General features: G+C 42.8%; 1 protein-coding gene across 7 annotated transcripts in view; it reads right to left on the bottom strand.

Moving 5' to 3' along the window:
- Positions 1 to 10,360, bottom strand: part of ZMYM2 (zinc finger MYM-type containing 2) — a 104,500-nt gene extending 94,140 nt beyond the window's left edge. For 2 of the 7 annotated variants that reach the window (XM_039256943.1, XM_039256945.1), the window contains exons 1-2: positions 10,246 to 10,360; positions 9,050 to 9,115 (exon numbers count right to left, since the gene is read on the bottom strand). The gene's annotated coding sequence lies outside the window, so the exon portion shown is untranslated. Of the gene's footprint in view, positions 1 to 9,049; positions 9,116 to 9,976; positions 10,077 to 10,212 lie in introns of those variants that run through there. The other 5 variants (XM_039256948.1, XM_039256949.1, XM_039256944.1 and 2 more) reach the window with 4 other exon arrangements.
- Between the last annotated feature and the right edge of the window lie 10,254 nt (positions 10,361 to 20,614).

The raw sequence follows: 20,614 nt of genomic DNA, 5'->3' as shown, positions 1-20,614 counted from the left end.
TCATATAAAATGGGATAAGGAAGAACTTCCATTTCCTCTATCACATATTTTTTAGTACTTGAAGATTTTAGTACTTAAGGACATGTCTGACTTTTACTTAGGTATTTATTATTAAGGTTTATTTATTTTTGAGAGACAGAGCACAAGCGGGGAGGGGCAGAGAGAGAGGGAGGCAGAATCTTAAGCAGGGTCCAGGCTCTGAGCTGTCAGCACAGGGCCTGATGTGGAGTTCAAACTCATGAACCGTGAGATCATGACCTGAGCTGAAGTCAGGCGCTTAACTGACTGAGCCACAAAGGCGCCTCTGGGACATGTTTTATTTTTATAACCAAAATATTAAAAACTGTCCTTTCTGGGGGTGCCTGGATGGCTCGATCAGTTGAGTGACCAACTCTTGATTTTGGCTCAGGTCATGGTCCCAGGGTTGTGGGATGGAGCCTAGAGTCATGCTCCCTGCTGGGCATGGAGCCTGATTGGGATTCTCTCCCTCCCTCCCTCTGCCCCTCTCCCCTGCTCGTGCTGTCTCTCCTCTCTAAAATAAAAATAAATAAGGAAAGAATTGGGGCGCCTGGGGGGCTCAGTTGGTGGAGCGTCCGACTTCACCTCAGGTCATGATCTTGCAGATCACGAGTTCGAGCCCCGCGTCAGGCTCTGTGCTGACAGCTCGGAGCCTGGAGCTTGTTTCCGATTCTGTGTCTCCCTCTCTCTATCACCCTCCCCTGCCCACACTGCCTCTCTCTCTCTCTCTCTCAAAATTAAATAAAATGTTAAAAAAACTTTTTTAAATAAAATAAGGAACTGTCCTTTCTGACATGCATATAACTATTCATGTCTATATTTTCTGTTACGCATCATCATTTATATTCATTCATTTACATGATTGTCTCCTCAAAATGAACAGAGAACCTACATAAAAACCACATGTAACATTTCCTAACGGCTTTCTTTTTAAGGGTTTTAAAGCTTAGTTCCTATATTGTTTCACATGCCAACAAGAATCACTCAAATTTTTTCCTAAGTAAGAGATGTGATCGTGGGGTGCCTGGGTGGCTCAGTCAGTTAAGCAGTCGACTTCAGCTCAGGTCATGATCTCACAGTTTGTGGGTTTGAGCCCCGCATTAGGCTCTGCGCTGACAGCTCAGAGCTTGGAGCTGCTTCAGATTCTGTGTCTTCCTCTCTCTCTGCCCTTCCCCTGCTCACTCTTGGTCTCTCAAAAATAAACATTATAAATTTTTTTTTAAAAAGAGATGTGATCAGACTGAGCTTTAGGAAAAATTAATCTGGCTATAAACTGAATAAGGAATAGGAAGAAAGCTGCCTTGTAAATATAAATCCCTATTATCTAACAAAATGGACTATGATGAATATACAAAACTAGAGAGAGCTGAGTGACTTAGGATATAAGAACACTTAAAGGTCTCAACATTTGAGAGTCTAGTGAGGATAAGTGAAGGAGACGGTCAGAAATAAATATAAGACCATGCTAGTTCACAAACCCAGAAATCAAGAGTTTCAAGGAATATTAGATTCCAAATCCTACAGGATTAAGACAAAAATGAAGCACTTAAGGATGTGACAAATCACTAGTGACCTCAAAAAAAAGGGACACCTGGGTGGCTTAGTCGGTTAAGCGTCCGACTTTCGCTTAGGTCAGGATCTCGCGGTTCGTGGGTTCGAGCCCCGCGTCGGGCTCTGTGCTGACAGCTCAGAGCCTGGAGCCTGTTTCAGTCTGTGACTCCCTCTCTCTCTGACCCTCCCCTGCTCACGCTGTCTCTCTCTCTCTCTCCCCTAGAAATTAAAAAAAAAAAAAAAAAGATGTGTATAGTGTTGTAAGTGAAATCAGCAAAATTTCTTTCGAAAACTATGGGAAAATGAAGCAGAAGGTGTGCAAAAGATTCTGCAGATTCTGAAGGGTAGAGCACTGTAGCATTCTTAGAGACTAACAAAAAGGCAGGCAGAGAGAAGTCAGTGAAGAGAAAGAGAATTCCTTCCTTCTAGTATCAGATGAGCATTCAGGGAGTTTACTGGCAAGAAATTCGTATTTGGTCTATTCAGACACATTACAGATCTCAGCCAGTTACATACCCTGTATTATTTTTAATTCTTATAAAAATCACAGAAAAGTAGGCGTTATACTCCTCATTTATCAGATGAGCAGACCAAGGTTCATAGATTAAATAACTTACCAAAGATCACAAACTAGTAAATAAATAGTACAGCAAAACTGGTTTTGTTTTATCAGGGCATAATTTGCATATGATAAAAATTTACTCACACTAAGTGAAAATTTTTATTTTTTTATTTTTTTTAATATTTTTTATTTATTTCTAGGAGACAGAGAGAGACAGCGTGAGCAGGGGAGGGTCAGAGAGAGAGGGAGACACAGACTTCGAAATAGTCTCCAGGCTCTGAGCTGGCAGTCAGCACAGAGCCCGACGCGGGGCTCGAACCCACGAACCGCGAGATCCTGACCTAAGCAAAAGTCGGACGCTTAACCGACTAAGCCACCCAGGCGCCCCTAAGTGAAAATTTTTAGTAAGTTTATGTACTTATGCAGTCATCAACACAATCCAGTTTAAGAAAACTTTCATCACCCCAAAAATTTCCTCATAAGCAAGGGTAGACATGAACCCAAATCTCCGTCTCCAAACTCATATCAAACTCTAAATCCCCTAGTAACATCAAGTAATGAAAATAAAATTTTTAGGCAGAAAAAACTCTAAAATTAAGTACCACTAGTTCCCCTTCCATGTGAAGTCCCAACATACCACTAGAACCACACCCACATTCCATGACCTCAGCAAATTCAAAAGTTAACTAAAATTTGGGTATGCCTCATATATACAGCAAAAAAAGTACAGACTATTTGGCATTTTTTTCTAAATGCAAAACGGGTTAGAAATGCAGAAGACAAACGAACACTTAAATCCAGGAGGAAGACAGGGTGAAGACGGCTGGACAAGGACGTGAGATCCAAATGAAGAGAATAAGGCACCACAGAAGTCAGGGGGTGGGGTCGTGGAAGACAAAGACCTACTTGAACAGAAGCTTCTCCTTGATATGCAACATAAAACCGGAATGAAATGACTTCCTAGGCAGGAGTTAAAACTTAAGAAACAGAACTGCACAATATTAAGAGACTCAAACAAAAATAAAAACAAAGGGAGACAACATTTGTAATAAAGCTGTAAAGTTAAAACTAGATTAATTTTATAGTAATGATTTTATAAAATTGAAAGAAAAACAAAATTGTCATTACTTTAGAAACAGAACCATGAACATATAAGAATTTAGATACCATGTGAGGGACAAAAATAATTAAAATATAACAATAAAGGTGCGCCTGGGTGGTTCAGTCAGTTAAGCATCTGTCTCTTGGTTTCAGCTCAGGTCATGATCTCATAGGTAAGGAGTCTGAGTCCCACGTCAGGCTATGAGCTGACAGTGCAGAGCCTGATTGGGATTCTATCTTTCCCTCTCCCTGCCCCTCCTCTCTACAGAGAGAGAGAGAGAGAGAGGGGGAGAGAGAGAGAGAGAATATGACAATATACAATACAAAGAGATCTAAAACAAAAGGATAAAATAAAAATTTACATTTTTTTAATGTTTATTTTTTGAGAAAGAGAGCAAGGCCAGAGAGGGGCAGAAAGAGAGGGAGAGAGAGATCCCAAGCAGACTCCGTGCTCCAGCACAGGGCCTGAGGCAGGTTGGATCCCACAAACCATGAGATCATGACCTGAGCCAAAACCAAGAGTCAGACGCTTAACGGCCTGAGCCACCTAGGTACCCCTTAAAATTTTATTTAAACTCAATTTTCACTTCTAACATTTCTTTAGTTCTATAGAACGGGAAACATTACTTACTAATCTGTTCATCACTGGCCTAACCAAAAATTTACAACTTCCAAATTAGGGTCCTAGAATGTAGTATTAGAAGTCCAGATGAAATGCTCTTCCAAGCATTGAGGCAAAGAAAGGGCTAGCCAACTATTAACAGAACATATTCTGTATGATTACTTGATATATAGTAAATGTTATAACACACAATTTTTTGAATGAATGATTTCTACGGTGCCCTAACTGATTACCCTGAACTATTCTCAGTCCTGTCCAGCCAGCTCAATAATCCAAGAAACGCCACTCTTCTTAGTCAAAAGACATGCTTCTTAGAAATAAATGATTATAAAACAGTTACAGTATTACAAAAAATAAGTCTCTTTAATATCTTTTGGTTACAGAACCATAGTATCAGTTCCAAATTCTTATAATGTTAAATCCAGAAAACGTGTCTATCAAGGTGACTACAGCAAAAGTAATATACACACAGCACTGCCATAGTGTAAAAAACCTGAAGAATTTGTCTCATTCTGTCACATTTTGGGAACTTTCTTCTCTCTGAAGTAAGCACCACAATCTTACTTAAAATAGCCATGTAAGTATTTTTTAATACAACCTAAATGTATAGTTAGGAAGAAATAAGTTTACTCTAAGAATTGTATCGTTCTCAATTATTCTAATGAGGTTGCAACAATTCTACTCCTATGGAATTATAATTATCCTTAAATTACAATTTAATATTAATTTTAAATATCAGAATGGCGCTAAAATATGTAATAATTTAAGAAGAAAATGTTTTAAAATGTCTTAAAAATTAAGATCAAATTGACATATAACATTTTATGAGTTTAGGTGTATTTTTTAGCCTTTTAATTTAAAAACTTTTTAATGTTTATTTCTTTTTGAAGGGGAAAGAGAGAGAGAGAGACAGAGAGTGAGTAGGGGAGGGGCAGAGAGAGAGGGAGACACAGAATCTGAAGCAGGCTCCAGGCTCTGAGCTGTCAGCACAGAGCCTGACGCGGGGTTCAAACCCACAAACCACAAGATCATGACCTGAACTGAAGTTGGAAGCTTAACTGACTGAGCCACCTAGGCACCCCTTGACCTTTAAATTTTAAATTCACATAACAAATTTGACCTTTGAATTCACTAGGAACACCAGAGGAAAAAAATCTAGAAGCCTCTGGAGAAGAAAAACCTGACCCTTGGCAGTCTATTGATATTAAAAGAGTGGTTAAAATTCTCTAACAGGAATGAAACTCTTCAAGAAGGATAAACAGAAACTAGGTAACATGATAATGAAACACATGTTCAAAAGTTTTTTCTTAACTGAGAGCTATGAAATATTCATTACCTACTTATCCTAATATCTATCCAAAGTTTACTCCTATATCATTTCTTGTAACAGTAAGTATCAATACTTAAAGGACACTAATCAAATCAGTAAAAATATCCTTCTTCCAAATTAAGGACTGTGAATTTTTCTTAAATTTTATTATTTCTAACTTCCAATGTACTGCTATGAAGTTAAAAATAAAATAAACTAAGAACAAATCCCAAACAAAATCATGTGACCAAGAGATTTTGCAAACCTCTCTACACGTCAATTTTTAACTCAACAATAGAGTTCTCCTTTGGTTTACAAAGTTTTTTTCTGCAGTTCCAAAGTGTTAAAGAAAACTTGAAGCAAAAAATTAATAGATTTTAAAATATGCAATCAAACAATAGATAAGCTCAAAATGTGTTGCAATCCAAATTTTAAAACACATTTTTAGATGACCAATTTCTCATATTACCAAGTACGTGTTTGGTGCTGGCTCTCATAATCCCCTTCCCATTTCTATTTTAATAACATAAACCTAAGATTACAAAGCGAATTGCTTAAAAAACATGTTACAGATTTTTTAAAAATGTGCAACTCCAACTACGTAAAACAATTTTTTGCCAAATCAAAATAAAAAATAAACTACAACTGTTACCCAGAATTCCCTAGATCAAACTCATTAATTTATCCAACAGCAATTTTTCTCACAGACAACTATAGATCTTACATATTAGTTGTACATAAGAACTTTTAGATTTGAATAGTTCAAACTCCTGTTTGAGACTAAAACCCCAATTCTAGAGGCGCCTGGGTGGCTCAGTTGGTTGAGCATCTGACTTCAGCTCAGGTCAAGATCTCGCAGTTTATGAGTTCGAGATCCACGTTAGGCTCTGTGCTGACAGCTCAGAGCCTGGAGCCTGTTTCGATTCTGTGTCTCCCTCTCTCTCTGACCCTCCCCTGCTCACGCGGTCTCTCTCTCTCTCTCTCTGTCTCAGAAAGTCAAAGTAATCTCTATGCTTGTTTACTAATTTAAAATCCCCCAGACAAAATACTATTTGAGAATCCACTGGGCTCACCTAAGAAAGTACAGGCAAACTGAATATGCCTCTTCTTAAACGTTATTCAATATAATAATATGTATATTAGTATTACTGTTAAAGGGGCAGGCACAAATACTAATCCCTAGAAGACAAAAAATATAAAATTTCTTGATTATACAGGTTTTGACAACAAAGAGAGAGTTCCAGTATTTCATATGTATTCTTTCCATCACAGTAATATGCCATCCATCTGATTTTAAGACTTTGTCTCAAATGCATTAAGTGTATGCACTCATGTACTTCAAACAAGGGCAAACTAGAATAATCTTTAATAACACTGTTATACAAACATGGTACATTAAGCTCCATATCCACACAAAAGTCTGAAACATTCATATGTCATCATCTGTGTGACATCTGAGTGAAACAGGGTTGTCTCACCACATGAGGTACAAAGGTCTGGCCCATGAAATTACATCACAGGGAAAAGTAGAGACCACCTTGTATCTTTCTTCCAAGTGTTTAAAAGGGCAGACAGGAGAATGGGAATACATACTGTCTGGATGCTCTAAAGAAAGATGCCATAAATATGCAAACCATCTTTAACTGCCAAAACACTTCTTAAGTGTACATAAAAGCACCTAACTCACATTAAGTGCCTGAGAGTAAGTATACTAAAGAACTTATTTAGCCAAAGCCAATTTAAAAATCATGTTATCTTTATCTTAATGCCTTACACATTAAAGCACCATTAGTTGGTGTTTTTTAAGCAAAGGAATTATAAATTCTGAGCTAAATCATTAAGCATAACAAGGACCACATTTGGATATTATCAAAAGAACCATGGCCTTCACTAGTATATATGTGCTGACATTACGGATAGTCCAGATTACACATTTTATATGTCCTCCTCTCCAAATGTCTATTAAATATAACAAATTACCAACCTTTCCCACATCAACATCACTACTGAGAACAAAGGAAAAAAATATGACAAAGTTAAATCTTTCATGAAACTATGTGGTGATAAAATAAGCACTGCCCATCTATGTGAAAGATCTGATCCTTGATCCGTTACGTCTGAATGATCTAATACCTGAAAAGACCTTCAAACTCATGAGACAAGTTATACTCATTCAAGTTGCAGTATTTAGGAAACAATTACAGACTCTAAACTGTATACAGACATATTGAAAAAAAGAACATATTACTCTTGATTCAAGTAGACAGTTTTCAAACAAGGCAGCAAAATAATTGATAACTGCAGTTGTAGTACTTTTTAAAAAGACACTCAGTAAAATTCGAACATTTGCTATTTGTTTACACACTCTTCTCTAGGAAAAGAACAGAAGCTGAGAGAATTCTAACCTTGGCTTTTTCAGTGTTTCAATTTCCAAATGTGTAAAAGAATATTAAGCACTTTAAAACAGGTCAGCATAGTAGCTAAACCTGGGCACAGTAATCACTGCCTGTTTTATACTACTACTACTTCTACCTGAGTATCTTCCTATGTCTCATTCTCCTCTACAAATCAGGAATAAAAAACAATACTTGTATCACTGGTCTCTTACAGTGTCACACTATCAAGAAAGGACCTCATTTTGTGAGGACTGAATTAGTAAATGCACATTAGAAATCAGTTTGGATATGTGTTGAGAATTCTAGAACTAAGTAACAGGTACACAAAGGTTCAGAATACTATCCTCACTCATAAATGTAAAGGTTTCCATAATAAACATTTTTTAAAACTTAGAACTATGCTGCCATACCATAAGGGCTCAACATGTGCTATTTTTATTACTCTGCAGGATACTTGCTAAGATTAAAGGAGATAATACAGTAAAGTGCCTTGCACTGTGTCTAGAATGCTGTGTATTAAAATGTACATTAACATCCTCACATTATGGTTCACAATCAGCATTCAGCAAATATTCATCGTCAATTAACTACCTTTTGAACCTTTTGGGACTTAAAATCTAAGCATAAGCCACTATATTTGTGACTCATCTCTGACAGAGACCTACAACAGCAACTGTCCAGGAGATACAATGTGTCCAGGGCTCAGGAAATACAATGTGTCCAGAAGGCTAGTTTTATTGATAACTTGTAACTAATTTCAACGGACAGAAATTTTGACCGGCTTCGTTTAATTTACTGTCCAGCATATTACAAGACCGTGTCTTAAAACGAACACATTACAAGCATTAAACAGCAACTCAGGTGACACACTGAGGAATGACTCAAGAGAAGACTAAGAGATTCCCTGGAGCAGTCGGTGGGCCCGAGCCGCCGGCACCCCCTCTGGTGAACCAGCTGCATGCACTGGGCCCCGACAAGAGTGGCTTCACGTTCTCGACCAACTCATGAGCCCTAAGAGTCAAAACGTGTCTTTTAAAAGAGACACCAACAAAAGTTAATCGACTCTAGTATTCCAGTCCCTACAACCAAGGACCCGTGGTAAAGGAAGAAACTGCCGAAGACGGTTGCACGCACAGCATCCGACGCGAAAGAACGTCAATTCCCACTTCGGAACTCTAGAGGGCACCAGAAATATGCCCTCGTTCGCACCACCCCTCCTCCCGGGTAACGTGAGCAGCTGCAGGAGCCCGTCGTCTGGTTGCTGAGGTTGGTATTGCAGCAGCAGGAGAGATGTCTGCAGCGGTGGAAACAGCAGCGCCCACTCCCAGCTGCCTCACCAGCCATCACCCAGGCTTCACCCCGGGGGCAGCTGCCACCCACGGAAGAGCTCCTCCCCCTCCAAACGACGGGGACACACCAGTCCCGTGGCTAAACCCCTACAACCCGACAACGTCCTCTAAGAGCAACAAATTAAGAGGCGAAGGACTCACAATGGGGGTGTTTTCCTCACTTTCTGCCAAAGATGCACCAGATAGGGTGGAAGGCGATGCCTGGTCCTGGGGGGTAAAAGGAAAAATGCAAAATGGATCAAGAACATCTAACCAGGTGGGAGAACCAAGCCCGTTCCACCAGGACGCCGAGAAGGGACTAAGAGGTCAAGGAGGTTTGGCCCTTCTATTATTACTCTCCAGCCCGCGACCAACAATCCCCTCCTACGTAAAGTGGAGCAAAACGGCGCAAAATATATATTTGGGACCAAAGCCCACGTGAAAGGCAAAATCCGGAGGGAGGAGGCTGGAGGGCACCAAGCCTGCTACTGGGAGGGAGGGGGGGGAAGGGCAGACGTTCCCTCGACGCCAGCAGGGGAATTGTACTCCCTCCAAAATTTGCCCACCCGGCGTCAGCCCCGGCACTCGGGGCACCAGTTCGGAGGCGACGGGCGGCTCACGTCAACGCTGGGCTGCTATCCCCCATATTTGCCCCAAGCAGTTGCCCTGGGCCCGAGACTTGCCCCCCCCCCCCCTGCAGTCGGCGACCGGCAGCGCTGCCTCCCCGTCCGCCATTAGAGACCCAGCCAAACAATACGTATAGAGCAAGAGCCGCGCAGCGCAGCCCAGGGAAGAGAAGAGCGACGGAGGGGACCCGGTGGGGGAAGAGGCAGCACCCTCGCCCCGAAAAACTTGGGGACCTCGGGCTACCGCGGAGACAGCGGCAGCGCAGCCCGGAGAGCGGGAGAACGAACTGAGGCGCCCCTCCCCCCACCCCCCCACCTCCTCCCGACCCCCCACCCCCCCGCCAGAAAGAAAGGGAAAAATACCCCGCGACCTCCCACCGCCCCGGCCCGGGCAGCCCCCGCCCCCCGAGCGACCCCCGCCGCCGGCGTCCTCCTCGGCCAGCCCTCCCGGCCTCGCCCTCACCCTCGCAGCCCCTCGGGCCGCACGCGCAGACGCCTGTGACATGAGCGGAGCCCGGAGCGGACCCCGAGGCCCCGGCGCGGCAGCGGCGACGGCGGCCGCGCCGCGGGGTATTAATCCCGGGTCGGTGGGAGGCTCCGGAGGCTGCCCTCACCCATCTCCGCCTCCCCAGTCGCCTCCGCCTCCGCCTCCTCCTCCCGAGGCTGCGCTGCTCCCAGCCACCCCCACTACCGGCGGACCTGGGCTGCGAAGACAGCGGGGATAAGCCTCACCCGGTTCTGGCTGCGGCTCCGCGGAACGAACCTCCCCTCCCCCGGCCCACCCCCCTTCGGCAACACGCGCAACTCCGCTCGGTCCAGTCCCGGCTTTAGCGCTGGTGAGGAGGAGGAGGCGGAGGCGACGGAGGCGGCGGCGCTGCGGCCGAGCCCGGGCAGGCCCCGCCCTCCGCGCCCTCGTTGGCTGCCGGGGAGGGCGGGCCGGGCCGCCTCGGGCTCGTCCATTGGCTCCGTCTGCCTTCCGTCAGGACCCCCTCCCTCGAGGGGGTGGTCCGAAGGGCCGTCCGTCAGGCGCGGGCCACACCCCCCGGCGTCGCCGTTCCCCTCCCCGCCTCCGCCCGCGCTCGGCCCTCGGCCGCGTCCCCTCCCCGCCTTGCCCCCGCCTCCCACCCCGCCCCCACCCCGGGGTCCGTCAGGGTCAGGCAGCCCGAGGCTCGCCGCCCGCTGCACCGGCCCCGGGCGCCGGCCCGGGGGGCCCGGGGGGCGCTCCAGGGCCCGGGACAGCCCGACAGCCCCAGGCCGTGGCCGCCCGCCCTAGCTCGGGCCTGGGCGCCCCGGCCGCTGCGGCCGCTCCCAGCGACCCTGCCCGAGGAGAGACGCGGCCTCGATGTCCCCAGCGCCCTCCCTGTCCCGTTCCTCAAGCCCCCCGAGAGGGGCGAGCCCGCGCGCGGGCTGGAGCGCGCCGGGGCTGGGAGGTCGGGGCGGCGGGTCAAGCGGGCTCCCCAACGTGCTGCGGGGAGTGGGGGCGCTTCCACCCTCGCCTCACCCCCGTGGGGAATAGTCCCCCCACCTCCCGTCATGGCTGCAGGAGGAGACGACGTCCTCCATTTTGTCGGGACTGCTGTGGGAACTTGGGGCCGATTCAGAGCCAGGCCCCGTGGGGCGGGCAGACGTGTGCCCGCGAGGCCCCGACTGGGCTCCGCCATTCGGCCGGGGGGACAGCCCCCGATTCCGGCGTCTGCGTCCGAGGGGCCCTGGGGGACGGGCGCCACGGTGGAGGGGCCCGGACGCCGCTCCCCGCCTCCACCAACCAAGATGGAGGAAGCCGCGGGCTCCCCCGGAGCTGGGCTCCCGCCTGTGGGAAGGGCCGGAGCCTCCCCTCGGTGCGGCCCTCGGCGCTGCCGTCGTCCCCCTGCGCGGCCTCTCTCGGCTGCGCTCCCGCGGCCTCTCCCCGGCCTTCCCCGGCCTTCCCCCGCCTCCTGCTCCTCAACGCTCGAGGGGGTCCCCACGCCACCGCCCGCTCCCCGCTTCGCCCCCGCGGGGCCGGCCTGGCCGCGGGGAGCCCCGGGGCGGCCGTGCCCGGAGGGGCCCCGTCCGCGCGGGGGCTTCTCTTTTGTTCATCGTCTACACCTACGTCTTCGGCGCACGTCAGGGTGCCGTGCAACAGCCCAGATTCCGTGGAAAGATGAAAGCGAGGCCTCTCTCGTCTCACCCTAGCGGTTGTTAGTGGGATTACAACGGACGGGGTTGGGGGTAATAAATGGATGAATAAATTAGACTTCTCAATTTCATGATCATCTAACACCGCTGCCTATTAATAAATAGACGTGTTATATTACAGTTTAAAGTACAACGCGATGATGATGAACATGGATTTTTTAATGGGCTAATCATCAAGTTTCAGTAAAGGCTGCCGTTGAACATGTTTTAGACGCCGCTTACATAGCATAATCTAGTAGAATTGAGATTTATTCATTCACTATGACTTAAAAAACCAAATAATACTCCCACCTAGAGCTAACGGCAATAAATATACTGTTCTTTATTTACGTTGGAGAAAATCCAGCATGTATTTCAACCAGCTCAGAACAGTATTGCTTGCTTTTATTTTTCAACATTTTATATCATAATTGAAAATTTTGTCAGTTTTCAATACAATATCCTTGTAAGAATTTATATTACACAGTGCTCTTTTACATTGACAATCTTGATGTCACCATCTTCACAACAGAAAAACGCTCTATTACCCAATGCAAGGCAACGTTGTAATAATTCTGTGAAAACTCACACCATCCCTTTTCTGTTACCATATACCACGGCAATAGCTAGTACTCATTGAGTTTATACTTGAAAGGCTTGAATAGAGGTACCCAGTAAGCTCTATCATAGACTTAAATAATACATTGGCTTTCCACATGTTCAATTTGAGGAAGTTCTTTTTTTTTAATGTTTATTGATTTATTTTGAGTGAGAGAGTACATGAGCATGGGAGGGGCAGAGAGAGAGGCAAACAGAGAATCCCAGGTAGGTTCCTGCTGGCAGCACAGAGCCCAATGTGAAGCTTGAACTAACCAACCCTGAGATCACTACCCCGTGAACCACCCAGGCACCCCTAGTTTGAGGAAGTAATAAACTGCTACCAATTCCCTGGCATTATTGCCATTTTTATAATTAAATTAATTAATAAGAATCATAATTACAGTAGGATATATTATTGACATTTTGAATCCCTTCATTTCAATCTATTTGCCCAGGAAGGGGCACATGGGTGGCTCAGTCCATTAAGAGTCTGACTCTTGACTTCAGCTCAGGTCATGACCTCATGGTTCATGGGTTCCAGCATTGGACTCTGTGCTGACAGGGTGAAACTTGCTTGGGATTCTCTCTCTCCCTCTCTCTCTGCCTCTCAACCGACTGAGCCACCCAGGCGCCCCTAAAAAGGTTTTAATAAAAATAAGTAAATCTATTTGTCCAGAAAATGTTTACTGGGTACCTGCATAATATCAGGGAGAAATCTAGTTAAAAGCTTAGAACTGGTAGAAAAAAAAAAAAAAAGACTTTGTATGTCACAATTTAAATAAAAATTACGCTTAATTTTATATAAAAGTACTTTCAAAATAAATATTTGATATTTTTAACAGCATTATTTAATATCCATAAAAGTAGAAACAGCACAAATGTCCATTAACTGATTGAATGTATAAACAAAAGTGGAATATCTATACAAAGAAATATTATTCATCTGCAACAAGGAATGATGTTCTGATCCACGGTACAGGATGGATGAACCTTGAAGACAATATGCCAAGTGAAATAAACGAAAGTCCAAAGACCACTCGCTGTATGATTATGTGAATTGTCTAGACTGCGTGTACCTATGAAGACACAAGGCAGATTATTGGTTGCCTGAACCTAGGGAAGTGAGGAGTGTGTGGAGGAGTAACAATGTGTAAAATCGTGGTGGTGATGGTTGGACATCTATGAATATGCTAAAAACATCAAATTGTTCACTTTAAGTGGGAAAAATCTATGGTATGAAATTATAACTCAATAAAGCTGTTACCAAATGTGTGTATATGTGTGTGTGCACACGTGTGTGTGTGGAGTTATTCAGTACTAATCACAAAAGCATACTAAGCATTGAAGGAAAGCAACATAAGAACTTGCTTGGCCACTCAAAACCTTGACCAAATTACCTTCTCTCTGAGCCTCAGTGTAGTCACTTTTTTTAATGTTTATTTATTTTGAGAGGTTGGGGGGGGGGAGGAGAGAGAGAATTCCAAGCAGGATCCAAGCTGTCAGCAGAGCTCAATCTCATGAACCGCGAGATCATGACCTGAGCCAAAGTTGGACACTTAACCGACTGAGCCACCCAGGCGCCCAATAGTCACTTATGAAATAAAGTAATGCAGCATTGTTGTAACGACCAAATAACTTCTGTGCAAGTGGTATAAAAATGTTAGAAATTGCTGAGACAGTATATTTTGAAGGTTCTCATCACAAGAAAAACAAATTGGCAATTGTATAGTCATGGATATTAACTAGACTTATTGTGGTGATCATTTATTTCTTTCCCTCTCTCTATATATAAATACAACTATACTGTATGTGTGTATGTGTGTGTGTGTGTATAGAAGAGCTTGCCAGTTATTGACATGCAATATAATACTTATTCAGAGCACAGCTTAGGAGCCAGAACATCCAAGTTTGAATTCTGGTTTTATCCACAATTAGCTGGGTGATTTTAGCAATGTACTAATGTTCTAAGCCAAAGTTTCAACGTGTGTAAAATGTAGGTAATAATTTCACTTTCACATAGTTTTGGGGGGGATTCAATAGTCATACACATGCGAAATTTATACCTCATACTTGTTAGGTCCTCAAAACTTCAGCTGTTTTTATTATTGATAACTGCCTTAGTGGAATATTTTTTAAATTCTTTATAATATTTTGTGAGGAAGAGAAACATACTGATATCTCTACTGTCAATATTATGCTAGTGCATAATCTAAAAAGCATCATCATCATCATCATCATCATAGCAAATCTTAGAAAAAATGTACTTCAAAGCAAAGTCCTTCTTTTTCTTGGAAAGGAGCTTAGTATAATCACATAGTATGTCTCATCTTCCCAGTATGGACAGTAGGAAACTAGAAGTTCAGAAAGAATTATTTGAAGCTGGGGATTGGAGAGCTAATGTGGACTAACAATTTAACTCTTACCGTTGAAAAGGAAATAAAAAGCGGGCGCCTGGGTAGCTGACTCGGTTAAGCGTCCGGCTTCGGCTCAAGGTCATGATCTCACCATCCCTGAGTTGTTGCTGGTGTCCGGCTCTGTGCTGACAGCTCAGACCCTGGAGCTGCTTCTGATTCTGTGTCTCCCATTCTCTCTCGGCCCCTCCCCCATTCAAACACAGTCTCTCTCTCTCTCTCTCTCTCTCTCTCTCTCTCAAAAATAAACTTTTTTTTAAAAAAGGGAAGGAAATAAAAGGCAGTAATTTAACTAATGAAGCACTGAGGAAATTTTTCTGTAGGAGAAGGAAGAGACAGTGAAAGAAGCTCACCGTGGCTAATTGCTACATAAAAATAGTACACCTGGGTAGGCTGCTTCTAATGGCATTAAATAAAAATAATATCAAATAAAAATTGTTAGTTTTAGCATGTTTGACTTTCATTAATTTTCTTATACTGAATGTTGTTTGGTATCATATTGTAGCAATCAAAAATCTTAATAATGTTGTTTTACCATTGTGAAGAAAAGATGAAGTCCTGATAAATTAAAACAAGCCAGTTGTGCAATTTTACTTAACAAGCTGCTTGTATAGTATTTATAGTGCCAAGAATTGTGTATGTTCACTGTAAATAGTGACTCATTATCCTCTTAACTCTATGAAGTAATTAATATTACTCTCCCACTTTTACATATGAGAAAAATGAAGCAAAAGAAGGTTAGGGAGGCAGAGCACCTGGCTGGCTTAATCGGTAGAATGAGCTACACTTGATCTTGGGGTCATGAGTTCAAGCCCCATGTTGGGTATAGAGCTGGCTTTTTAAAAATAAATAAATAAAATGAAGGAAAATAAAAAGGTTGGGAACTTACTCAAGGCCACATAGCTACAAAGTGATGGAGAAGCTCTCATGGTCCGAGGATTCTTGGTTCCACAGTCATACTCTTAACCACCCCAGCATTCTGCCTCTCTAGGATAGTCTTCTCCTAATTCTTTTTTTTTCTTAATGTTTTATTTATTTCTGAGAGAGAGACGGCGTAAGCAGGGGAGGGTCAGAGAGACAGGGAGATACAGAACCCGAAGACAGGCTCCAGGCCCTGAGCTGTCAGCACAGAGCCTGACATGGGGCTTGAACCCACGAACCGTGAGATCATGACCTGAGCCGAAGTCGGATGCTCAACCAACTGAGCCACCCAGGCGCCCCCAGTCTTCTCCTAATTCTTAAAGTTTAACTCTTAAATATATCATCTTAGATACTTTAAAACACAGTCCAAAATAATGCATTCTGGAGAAGTGGCTTTTAAACTTTTTTGACCATGACAACGCTACGGTATATTATACAGGGACCCACCTATTCCTGGATAACAAAACAAGTTTCATAGTAGAATTATTTCCTTTACTACCTAAGATGGACTTCGATATTTTCTATTCTAGTCTATTTAAATCTATAGTGTTTCTTCCGTTAAAAAAAAAATAGTGATTCCAGCCTTCCAAGTTGATTTCATAGATTATAAACTGTGGTTTGAAAAACACTCTTCTAAAGAAAGCAGATCATGGATATAATCAAGTTCTAAAACAGAGGTAAAAACACAAGAGTAATCCAGGATGAACTATAGGTTGAAACACTCATTTTTTTAAGTTTATGTGCTTATTTTGAGAAAGAGAAAAGAGAGCGAGAGAGAGTACCCATGCATGCATGTGTACAGATAGGGGAGCGGCAGAGAGAGAGAGAGAGAGAGAGAGAGAGAATTCCAAGCAGGCCGCACCCTCAGCACAGAACTCGAAACAGAACTTGATCCCATGAAGCTGGCGATCATGACCTAAGAAGAAATCAAGAATCCGATGCTTAAACCAACTGAGCCACCCAGACGCCCCAAATTTCATTTTCAAAAATAGAGATTCAAGCTGTTATTCTTCCTAAATATATGAGTTCCTTATTCCTTCCTAACAACAAGCTTTATTTACACTCGATAAAACTGTAATGCAGCTGATTAACCATGTCTCTGGAAATGCAATGTATCAATTTAGAAGAGAACGCAGAGTTGGAGTGGATACTGATTCCACCATTTATTAGCTTTGTGACCCTAGACCTTTCTGAGCTTCAGTTTCTTCTTCAATAAAATGAGGGAATTGTACACACTATGCCTCTAAAGGAAAATCCCCTTTTCTTATCCCGTGGGATCCCAATACCTTCAACCAACCCTTTCTTACTTTTCCAGCTTATTATGAACACTCCCTTCCTTTTGTCTCAGCTCCTGTGGTGATTTTATGAAATAATAAAATATGGCAACCCTTATATTGTTTGCAAACATTGCATTTCACTCTTCCTTACCTGGCTCACGCTGGAGTACAGGCACGCATGTTCCTCATTCTATGTCCCAGGCAGCTTTGCTCACCCGAGGGCCTTCTGAGTTTTAGAGGTACTCACTGGAAAATAGAAGCAAATTTTAAGAAAGAATATTATATTAGATGACTATGGAGGCCGTTTCCAGCAACCCAGTTATATGATCTTATAAAAATCATAGGCTGAAGGGGCGCCTGGGTGGCTTAGTCGGTTAAGCATCCGACTTTCGCTTAGGTCATGATCTCACGGTTCGTGGGTTCGAGCCCCGCGTCGGGCTCTGTGCTGACTGCCAGCTCAGAGCCTGGAGCCTGTTTCAGTCTGTGACTCCCTCTCTCTCTGACCCTCCCCTGCTCACGCTGTCTCTCTCTCTCTCCTAGAAATAAATAAAAAAAAAAATAAATAAAATAAAATAAAATCATAGGCTGAAAACAATGATTTAAAGTTTAATTTTTCCCCATTATGGGTTCCTCATATTAAAGTGATTATATTTTGAGTTTCTGTGATAGGTAGTTATTCTCTAAGACATTAAAACCTAAAATTAAGCAGGTTTGACAGTTTGAATTTATGTATTTATATTTTTAAATATTTTTCCTGTTTCCATAGCAGAAAAAAACAAACACTTGGAAAACCTGAAAAATGAGAAGGAAAAAAATTGCCAATAATCCTTGCACCCAAAGATAACTATTGTTACCATGTTTTTCAACATACCTTACTTTCCAGAGCAGTTTTCGGTTCACAGCAAAATTGAGCAGAAAGTACAAAGAGTTCCCATATTCCTCCTGTCCCCACACATGCTCAGCCTCCTCCACTCACATTCCACACCAGAGCCGTACATTTGTTACAGTGATTGAAACTGCATTGATATGTGCTATTCACTCAAAGTCCATAGTCCACAGCCCACATTGGGTTCACTCTTGGTATTGTGCATTCTGTATGTTTTGCTAAATGTATCATGACATGTATCCACCTTGATAGTATCTTCTAGAATAGTTTCACTACCCTAAAAATACCCTGTACTTCATCTGTTTATCCTTCCCTGACCTCTAACTCATGGCAACCACTGGCCTTTTAGCTTAGTCTATAGTTTTGAATTTTCCAGAATGTCATATAGTTGGAATCATATGTTAATATAGCCTTCTCTAATTGGCTTCTTTTACTTAGCAATAAGCATTTAACATTTCTCCATGTTTCTTCTGGCTTAGTAACTCATTTCTTTTTAGCACGAATAATATTCCATTGTCTAGATATACCACAGTTTACCCATTCACTTACTGAAGCACATCTTGGTCATTCCCAAAATTTAGCAATTATGAATACAGCTGCTATAAACATCTATGTTCAGGTCTTTGTGTAGACTTCAGTTTCCAATTCATTAGGATTAACACAAGGATTGAGATTGCTGGATATTACTATAAGAGTATATGTAATTTTTTAAAAATTTGGGGCGCCTGGGTGGCTTAGTCGGTTAAGCGTCCGACTTTCGCTTAGGTCATGATCTCGCGGTTCGTGGGTTCGAGCCTCGCATTGGGCTCTGTGCTGACTGCCAGCTCAGAGCCTGCGGCCTGTTTCAGTCTGTGACTCCCTCTCTCTCTGACCCTCCCCTGCTCATGCTATCTCTCTCTCTCTCCTAGAAATTTAAAAAAAAAATTTAATGTTTATTTATTTTTTAAAATATTTTTTTATTTATTATTGAGACAGAGAGAAACAGAGCATGGGGGGGGGGAGAGGTAGAGAGAGAGGGAGACACAGAATCCAAAACAGGCTCTAGGCCCTGAATTGTCAGCACAGAACCCGATGCGGGGCTCGAACCCACGAACCGCGAGATCATGACCTGAGCTGAAGTCAGAGGCTTAACCAACTGAGCCACCAGGTGCCCCAAGAGTATGTGTAATTTTTTAAGAATTGCCGAAAGGTCTTCCAAATTGGAGTTTTGCATTTGCACCAGTAATGAATGTTTTTCCTGTTGTTGCACATCTTCATCAGCATTTGGTGTTGTCAGTATTTTGGATTTTCACCATTCTCATAGTGTGTAGTGGTATCTCATTGTTTTACATTGTTGACATGTTGATATACCAATATTTTTCCACTTTATTTTTCCACAGAAAAAATTTTTAATCTTATTTGAGAGAGAGAGAGAATGTGTGAGGGGGAGGGAGAGAGAGAGAGTGAGAGCGAGCGAGCAGGAGAGGGACAGAGAAAGAGAATCCCAAGCAGGCTCCATGCTCAGTGTGGAGCATGATGCAGGGCTCAATCTCACAACGCCGGGATCATAACCTGAGCCAAAATCAAGAGTAGGTCACTCTGCAGACTGAGCCACCAAGATGCCCCTTTTCCACAAAGTTTAAAAGCATTTATACCACAAAACTATCTCTTGGTAATTTTCTTATGATGTGGCGTAGACATGAAGAAAAGTTTCTCTAAAGAACTGGTGAGATCAGAGGAATAAGATCGCCTGTGAAAATAGAGTCAATCACCTTCATTTTGCTTTTGTCAGATGGGTAAAAAAGACTTTAAAAAGAGATGCATACAGTAGAGATTAATAGGAAGCTACAAAAAGAATTGCGCTTTGGCTTCCTTCTACCAGTAAAATATGGGTAAGAAATCAGGTTCAGGGATCCAACCATGAAAAAGTGACACTTTGGGATACACTGCATACTCATAATAGGAAGATAAAAACACTAGACATACTTATTTACTATGTGATGTGATATAAAATAGTTTGTGGAAAAATGCTTTTGAGACCCTATATCTAGGGTGGTAAGGAACTAATTTTGGATCTAATCATCAGTTGTTTAAGGAGATAGAAGTGTACAAGTATAGGGCAGGTCGGCAAAGGAGAGGCTGTCTGCCTGATCTTCATTTGTTAAAGGTCATAAGGAAAAAAGATTGTAATCCACATTAGAGTTACCAAACTTGACATGACAGAAAGGTTTTATCAACTAATGTTTCGTGGTGGTAATAAATAATTGTCATTGTTACCAGCTCAGTGTGGAACTTGTATTAAGGTCTTTGTTCATTCGTTCCACAAATATTGAGTGTCTGTCTTATGTCAGACACTATGAGTACTGTGCATAGAAGAGTGAATAAGAAGGATGTAATGTCTACCCTTCTGGAATGTGCAGCCTAGACTAGAAAGTGTCCACAAACATGGAACCAGCAGAATAAATGAAATAATTACAGATGAGTGCGAGGAAGGAAATAAACAGGACTTCTTTATAGAGAATAACAGTGGAGACCTAGACACCTGATCATGGAAGACCTTTCTGAGGCAGTAACATTTAAACAGATCTGCCAAAGGAGAAGCCATTAGAATAACCAAAGGAATATTGTTCTAAGTAGCAGGAAAGGCAAGAATTAAACCCATCTCAGGAACTGAAAGATCATAGAATGGAGAATAGTAGATCAAGGGAAAGAATGACCAAAGATAAGCGTGAAGAGCTTTTAAATATTCAAAAGGGAAGTAGTAAAGAAAGGATATAAAATCCAAAGTTCTTTTCATTAAAGGCCAAAAATGCTTCACAGTTCTGCCCGCTAATCCACCTTCATCTCCTCTCTGGTTCCTCTCAAACAGCCAG

Source organism: Hyaena hyaena, unplaced genomic scaffold (genome assembly GCF_003009895.1).
Source record: "Hyaena hyaena isolate Hyena2069 unplaced genomic scaffold, ASM300989v1 scaffold_602, whole genome shotgun sequence".
In the NCBI taxonomy this organism is placed as follows: domain Eukaryota; kingdom Metazoa; phylum Chordata; class Mammalia; order Carnivora; family Hyaenidae; genus Hyaena; species Hyaena hyaena.
Note: the sequence above shows the minus strand (reverse complement) of the source record. Positions and strands in the feature narration are given on the sequence as shown.